Source organism: Dermacentor variabilis, chromosome 10 (genome assembly GCF_050947875.1).
Source record: "Dermacentor variabilis isolate Ectoservices chromosome 10, ASM5094787v1, whole genome shotgun sequence".
Taxonomy (NCBI): Eukaryota; Metazoa; Arthropoda; class Arachnida; order Ixodida; family Ixodidae; genus Dermacentor; species Dermacentor variabilis.
The window spans coordinates 88077898-88086389 of record NC_134577.1 but is presented as its reverse complement, the minus strand read 5'-3'; the positions used below and the strand labels follow the sequence as shown (position 1 = coordinate 88086389).

The window sequence follows — 8492 nt, the reverse complement described above, 5'->3', positions numbered from 1 at the left end:
AATTCCATTGACATCCGTTGACAATTATATAAATCGCCGGAGCTTTTCCAATACCGATGAAAGGGGAGGCGCGGCAGGAGCGGGGCGATTTCCGAGAAGTCTCGCAAGGTTTATTATCAACGCGCTTGCAGCGAACATTTTCCTTCTTCCGATGCGGTAGCCCAGCGGTTAATTAAGGCGTTGCGCTGCTGAGGTGGCGGGTTCGGCCCGCCAGCGGCGGCCGCATTTCGATGCGGGCGAAATGCAGAAAACGCTCGTGCACTCGGATTTAGGTGTACGTTAAACAACTCCAGGTTCTCGAAATTAATCCGGAGTCTCCCACTACGGCGTGTCTCGGCACGTAATACACCACACTTTGGTATCCGTTTGCGGTCGTACTTGTTGGTACATGGCTTGCTTGTGGCGCTTGTTTGTGTCTGTTTTTAGACCGTGTCTTATTTTTGGCCCTCAAACTGTCCAGGAATTTAATTTTTTGAAAGTATTTTCCTCATCCTATGCTACTTTGACAGAAGCGGTCTTCTCCCATCTAAATGTCTTTTTGTGGGGAAGACAAATTTAAAGGGGCACTAAGAAATAGAAATAATAATAATAATAATATTTGGGGTTTTACGTGCCAAAACCACTTTCTGATTATGAGGCACGCCGTAGTGGAGGACTCCGGAAATTTTGACCACCTGGGGTTCTTTAACGTGCACCTAAATCTAAGCACACGGGTGTTTTCGCATTTCGCCCCCATCGAAATGCGGCCGCCGTGGCCGGGATTCGATCCCGCGACCTCGTGCTCAGCAGCCCAACACCATAGCCACTGAGCAACCACGGCGGGTTAAGAAATAGAAACGAACATATATATATAGAGAAGAAACTTTATTCAGTTATCAAAATAGATAGATTATTAAAGCGAAAGCTTTACTGGCCGGGAACTTGCGATTTCGCCGTGGCAGTGCTCCGAAGAGGCACATGACGTCACACCGCGTTCCTCGTCGTTGCGCTCGCCTCCGCTCGCTTCGCCAGCTGCGTCGCATGCCTGGTAACATGTCGGAAGATTGAAAAGGAGAGCTCGCGTGCTCCACAACCACAGTTGAGGCGGCAGTATGGACGGCGACAATTCTGATAAGCAGGAGGATGCCTGTAATCGACATCGAAACGAGATGAAGAGAAAACGAATCGCCCAGGAAACAGGCGAACAGCGTGCCGAACGACTGGCTAAACGCCGCAACATAGCTAGACAACCAGACTAACCTGGACTTGCAATCAAGATTAACCAAGGCTAACCATGCTATGCCTTAGCTTTCGCTACGTATATCCTGGCATAGCCGAGCTATGCCACTGCCAGTTTTTTTTCTCAAGGGGGAAGCCTAGTCGAGAGTCCCACTGGCCTTAGCCGCCCTTCCAACTTGGTCGATCGGCGACTGCTGGTCGGCATATTATCTTTTGGCGCGAGAATCCTGCGAAAGGCTTCGGACTGGGGCACATCCATGGACGAATATGATCGCTCAGATGCGCCTCCGTTCGTGAGACTGCACCCGCGCGAACGACTTCGCCCGATGTCGTTCCGCGTTTAGCCGTTCGAACTTAATAGGTTCATTATAGCTTCGATCGATCGGCAGGTTCCATTCGTTGAGTAATTCGGCTAGCTGGCTTTTAAATTCGAAGCATTTCTTGCCGACCATTTGCCGCCGACCATTTGCCACTTTGACAGTATCTATCTATCTATCTATCTATCTATCTATCTATCTATCTATCTATCTATCTATCTATCTATCTATCTATCTATCTATCTATCTATCTGTCTGTCTGTCTGTCTGTCTGTCTGTCTGTCTGTCTGTCTGTCTGTCTGTCTGTCTGTCTGTCTGTCTGTCTGTCACAAGAGTGTATGACGAATATAAATGATAGGTTATGACATAAATTTCATGGCATGCGCGCCATGTAGGTCATGAAACAGCCGCCTACGTCTTGGTGCTGTGATGGTCGTTTCGTTAACTTGGTACACTTTAACTTGGTCTCCGCACAGTGCTTCGCATAACATCGATTACCACATGGCGTGAGATCTGCCGGCTTTTTCGTATTGTCACGCGGTAGTGACGGTGAGGAACGCAGTAGCAAAACTGTGAATGGCGAAACTCTTTATTGGGCGAACCTATATAGCTGTGCCCAGAGAAAGAGGCTATACGCTCAAAACACAACGATAGCGGCGAACACAGTCGGCGATCTTCGAAAATCTTATCTGTGGGGCAAGCGTGTCGACTTTTATACGCGAGTCATCGAAGGTTCCAGAATAATCGCTGGTGCCCGCGTGTCTTCCAGAAAATACTACAAAATTCGCGTCGTGCATTTAATCAGATTACAGAAGCTTCGGTGAACCATCGATAACATTCGAAAAACTTCCGATACATGCAGGCGCGTCCTGCGCTGGTCGATAACGTTTAACCTTTGTTAGCCGGTGAAAAAGCGGTCACCAGACAAAGATAAACAAGTACACGTGTCAGTATAGAAGGTGTAATATATATGCCCTTTGTTTGTCTGCACTAATGTGCATTATGCGCATTGTTCCGTAGAGCTCTTGAGACCCCACAGAGCTTGATTGCACAAGTTGTAAGACAGGCACCTCGAAGCGCGATCTGCCACGAGAAAAGTACATGCAGGGTGTTGCAGCGAACACTTTCAAAATTTTTTAAAGGTTGCCTGTGGCAGACAGCTCAATCCTAACTTATGAGCCGGTCTATTCGAAGTGGCGGACGCTATTTGCACAATAAAATTGAAATGCAATGTCGGCTAATTAGCAATAATTCACTAATTAACATTTAGCTAATTACCTGATGACCCATATTGCAATTTACAAATTCTAGCTCGCACTTGTGTGCTTGCAGCTGAAGCACTCGTGTGCTTCAGTGCGCGAAACGACGTTTTGTGAACAAATTAACTGGAACGCCAATGCATTTCTCCGCAAAGTTCGGGAATTTATATCTCGAAACTGGTGTCGTCCTGAGAATTCGTTCCAAGTGGATCCGCCTTGTCCACTGCTAGAATTTGTAAATTGCAATATATGGGTCATCAGATAGTTAGCTAAGAAAGTTAATTAGTGAATTCTTGTTAATTAGTCGATTTTGGATCTCAATTTTTTGTGCAAGTATTGACCGCTGCTTCGAGTAGACCGGCTCTTAAACTAGAATTGTGGCATCGGCCGCAGGCAACTTTTACAGATTTTTTAAAGTGTTCGCTGAAACACTCTGTATATATACTTAAAGGGACACTAAACAGAACAACGATTTCGTCTGCATCAGTAAATTACCTTCCTACAACGCCAAAAACACCACTCTTACAACGATAAGACGCTTGGTAAGTCAGAAAAAGCGGAAGAACGAAATACGGGTGGCGACGCCTCCTTGAAGTTCCAGCGTCTGGTCGCTGTGATGTCATGGATTTTGATGGCGTCTTCTAAGGCCTACCAACGTTTTGGGCCTACTTAATTATATAGCAGTACAGATTGACCACATTCTGTTCTAAAGGAACCAAATATTAAACATTGCAAATTTCGGGAACCTTTACTCAGCCAGCGTGGCCCAAATGCGAAAACATACTTTGGAATGCCTGACGTCACGCTGACGTAGCGGCGGTGGGGTTTCGGCGCGAAATTCAAATACTGACACTTGGACCTTCATTTTCTCATCTAATAATCAAACAATTATTTTGAAATGACTACCTGCAAGGTTCTCAAACAATGCTTCATTAGCCTAACTGATTTATTGTTTCACTTTAGCGTCCCTTTAAGAAATAATTCTGCTATCAAAATGACGCTTTCCCTGAGCGAATGTCGAACTGTTCTGACCATGTGAGTATCTAATCCAGGCGGCAACGAAGTTAATCGAAAGTTAACCTCATAAAGTGGAGCCGGGAAGTGTGGCTGGTCTCCGGTAAAGGTAAGCAAAAGAATTTGTAGCTGCACAGGCCTTATTTTGTGCTGTCTACGAGGTTCTAGCAGTAGGTGAAACTCCCGTCAGCGCGAGCGAGCGCGGGCGACCAGATTAGGTCACAATTGTCGTACGCGCCGACGGGGCCGTATACAGTGGCGGCGCCCTGCGGCGCGTCGTAGAAGCCGCAGCGAAAAAAAAAAATGCAGCGCCCGGGCAGGCGGCTCCGGCGTGCTCTCAACGGCGGAAATTTTTTTCCAGGCCGCCATGCGCCGCCAGCACGATAACGGCTCCGCGGGCTTGTGACCTTTTCTGGTCGCCGCAAACAGCGGAGTTTCCACTCCTAAATGTTTCTTGCTCCGTGGTTCTAGCTCAGGTTACGTGTGCGTGTGTGTGCGCGCGGTCAACAGCCACACAACGCGGTAGGTAAACTGTCGTATTCAATATTGCGTGCACTTATTGGTTTGTGTTTGCCTTTCGGTAGCGCAGGTGCAAACATCGCTTGGTACAGAGCAACACACATAGCGGATTATTACGAGTGACAATTCATGACTGCACCAGCCACTAGCGCAGCAAACTCGCAGCTTGCATTAGATCAAGCGGCGGCATGGAGGTCCGTCAGGCAGTAAGTCAAAGCAGAACACCGAAATATTAAGAAGTGCCGAATCACGAGCATAATGATTCTGTATGCGTTCCCGAATGCGTATGTTGGACATTGTCGTTTACAGGTATACGCACCGCAACCGAAAATGAACAAGCACCAGCAGAGCAACGTTTACAGCGACAATAGCCGCCCATCACTCATTATTAGATTCCCTTTCAAAGCAAGCCGATCTATAGGAAGCCTTGATGTCATAAAAAATGCGAACAACAATCACGCTATACTTATCCCAAACTTTACTCAAGCGAATCATCGCGTCGATGAAAGAGCGAACCCGCCGCTGTATATAGCGCAGCGGCTACGACGCTGCGCTGTCCAGCTATAGGTCGCGGTTTCGACTGCCGCCACGGCTGCTGCATTGCGATGCTGCCGGAATTCAAAAAAGCTCGCGCACCGTGCATTATACGTGCAAGTTAAAAAGCCCCGGCTGGTCGAAAACAATCTGGAGCCCCCTCAACTATATGGCGTGCCTCATATTCAGACCAACATGTTTGGCCGGCAATATCACAGAATTTTAGTTCTAATGAAATGTCGCAGCTGGAGAAACCTTATGGTTATCATATGCCGGAAAATAGCGAAAACATGCTCCCAAGGAGATTCCGTAATGGTGCTGGACACGTCAGGAGGTGATGAGGGTTCAAGAATACCCAGAAAGCAGATAAGAGCAGATTTCTTTAGGAGCACTGTTTTATCCAAGTGGCCGACAGGTCGCACATGAAATATGCATGCTTGAAATTTATCGTGCGGTTGTTTTTTAAATAAACGAAGAAAGCTTCTGTGCTGCGAGTGGAATTTGGTTTTATTGCCTGCATGATCCTACGCATGGCTCGAGCTATATAATCAGTGCACGTCAGTTGCCAACGTGCGGACCACTGTTTCACGGTCATTACGGTCGGCCAGGCGTTACCGGTGGCGAGCCGCGCGATTTCAGCGGCGATCTCCACAAGATTTCCTGCAGCTGTATACGAGCACTTCGAAGGCTGCTACACAGTGCGCAGCCTACTTTCGCGTCGATTCGCCACCTTACGCAGCTGCGCCGGTATCGGCTGCTTGGCCTCTCGGAGAAACCACATCAGCTCCCTGGCGTGTGCGCTGTCGTTGGGTTCCAGGAACGTGTACTTCACACCCGCACCGTCGGGCCGAGCCGCACGCTCGAAGCGGCGCGGATACTCGCCCGGGTTGCTCGGGTAGTCGTAGCTGACCACGAGGCGCACGTTGTCCACTCGCACGTTCCTCGTCGCCACGTCTGTCGCCACCAAGACGAGCGCCTTCCCGAACCGCAGGGTGTTCAGGGCCACCGCCTTTTCTCGGTCGGTCTTGCTGCCGTGGATGCCGACGACGGGCCAACCTCGGAGGCGCAAGCTCAAACTGAGGTCTTCCACCGTGTCCTTCCTTTCGACGAAGACTACGGCCTTGTCGCTCTCTTCCTCGAGCATGTCCTTCAGGAGGGCGACGAGCTCTTCCTCCTTCTCGGCCTCCTCGCAAATATGGACCGTGTGCTTTACTCGCCGGTTATTGTGCTCGTGGGTCCCGACGCCGACGGTGACGTAGTCCTTCGCCAACTCCTCGACGAGTTGACGCGTCTCGAATGTGCGGCACCCGAGGCACACGATCGTCTGGCGGTCCGGTCGGGTGTTCTTCGCGATGGTCCGAAGCTGCTTGCCGAAGCCCATCGTCACCATGCGGTCCGCGTCGTCCAGCACCAGGTACGTGCAGTGGCGCAAGTTCACCTTGACCTCTTCCATGAAGGATACGAGGCGGCCCGGCGTCGCGATGCAGATCTCGGCGCCTGCCTCCAGCTGCCTCAGCTGCGGTTGCTTCGGACTGCCGGACACCAGACAGGCCGTCCGAATTCCCGAACTCCCGCCAAGCTCTTGGGCAGTGGTGAGAACCTCACGGGCCAGCCCCCGCGTCGCTGTCAGCACCAGCACTACGGGTGCACCGCCGCGCAGCAGGGCGGGCTGGTGCTGTACGTGAACGATGGCCGGGGCGAGGTAGGCCAGCGGCGTCCCTTCCGACGCCGCGGCGCTAACGACGACCTCGAGGTCTCGGCCGCTGAGGGCTGCGGGCCAGCACTGAGCTTGCAACGCGGTCGGCGACGAGCCAGAGTTGCGAGCCTCGACGACTTTCTTAATGACGTCGGGGAAGCCAGCTTCGTCGACGTGGAGGATCGGCTTGGGCACCCCGCGTCCCGCGACAGTGATCTCGTTTGCTTTCCGGTAGGCCTCCACTTCTCCGGTCGATCGAAGGGCCGTCCTGAAGTGTTCGGTGTATAGATCCTTGTGGCACGTCGGCAGGTCAGCCTTACTCCAATCCGGCGGGCGTAAGTTGTGTCCCACCTGGCTGTTCCGGCCGCTGGTTGGGACCGATTGACCTCTGCCCAACGCGAACATCGCCCACATGTTGTCCCCAGTGTCCGCCTGCAAGATGCCGTGCCCCATGCCGAAGGGGCCTAGTCCGAAGCCGAACTGGGGTTGGACGAAACCGATGTTCCCTGCCGGAACTCCTTCGTTCGGCATTGCCGCCGGTACGGCGAACCCACCGAACGCTGGAAGCCCGTTCTGTGCCATTACGAGTCGCCGTTGGGAAGCGTTTCGCAGCGAGTTCAGAGCATCCGCGCTTGCGCTCTACGCGTCCGACTACCCAAACTTTTCGGCCGCCTGTTCGGACCAGCAGGAACAATTTACATTTGCGCGATGCAACCCCTCCCCACGGAGCTCATCTCTTCTTCAACTTCTCCAATCTCTCTCGTCCGCCGCCACGAGTTGTTCTTGCTTTGTTTTCCAACAATGTATTATTTTATCCACCACAAAGAAGCGAGCGGTTTCGCATCTGCATTCATAATAATAGTACTTCTCAAAAGAAAAGTACAATTCACGTGAGAGAGAGAAATGCAAAAATCAGAAGACAGCTACAATAATTTTAACATATAACAATTTCAAAGGAAAAAAATGTAAGCAAAAATGAGCTGTAAATAATTTTGGAAATGCAACAGGGCAGACGTCTTGTGTCTCTAACGAAGTTGTAAATTGCAATAAGGCTGTGATGGCTGTTGTGTTGTTGTCGCCTCTGACCCTTCTAGCCTGCTTACCTACGAGCGTGGCTCGCACCCAGTATGGGGGATTGGGCAAGAATCTGAAAGGTATCGCCATTGAGAAAATTTGAATGGCTAAAGGAATGAAGTCAGATAAATTTTAAGAATTTAACGAGGAAATCGTCCTGATTCAATTATACACGGCACAACAACTGCACCAACGTGCCTGTGACAACGCACCAGAGAAGAGGCTCCCAAAAATAGAATATCAGGAATCGTTATATTCACTCCAGCACTGTGAAGCGAGTGGAGGCATTTCATCGTCTTCTGCAGCAACGGTGCTCCGTACACTTTTTTTTCCCCTATAGTAGACTGACTGCTTAAAAACACGTTATTCTTCAATACCCTTTATTCCGTATTAAATATACCATGTAGAAAAACATCCGAAATTTCTGCCTTGAAAGTTCTCATTGTTCCTACGATTCCCTCATCGCCCCCCCGCCCTCTTTTATTTTCCTCTGCCTCCCGCTTCTGCGCTGCGTTGCGCGCACAGCGGTGGCGTAGAGGTAGAACACCCGCCTCGCGTGCAAGGGGTCCGTGGTTCGAATCCCGGTGCCGGCACTTTTCCACCGGATTAAAAAAAAAAAAAAAATCCGCGTGTTGATAAAATTGCACAAACAGGCCTGGAGTGTGGCCTGATCCCGGTGACCAGAACCGGTAACGCACTCCCTCACCAGACGAGGATTGGCCACCCTGGTGCAGTACTTGGCCACAACCACCTCTTGCGCTCCTCGCTTATGGCAGTAGTGCTCCCAACGCTCCTCGTCTTTCATGGCCGCCAAGCGTCGTTGCTTTGCGTCACGTCTTCGAGCCAGCATACGTTCGCGGC

General features: G+C 50.6%; 1 pseudogene; it reads right to left on the bottom strand.

Annotated features, from left to right (window-relative positions):
* Positions 1-4977: 4977 nt before the first annotated feature.
* Positions 4978-7956, bottom strand: LOC142559645 (putative ATP-dependent RNA helicase DDX5 pseudogene; annotated as a pseudogene).
* Positions 7957-8492: the final 536 nt, after the last annotated feature.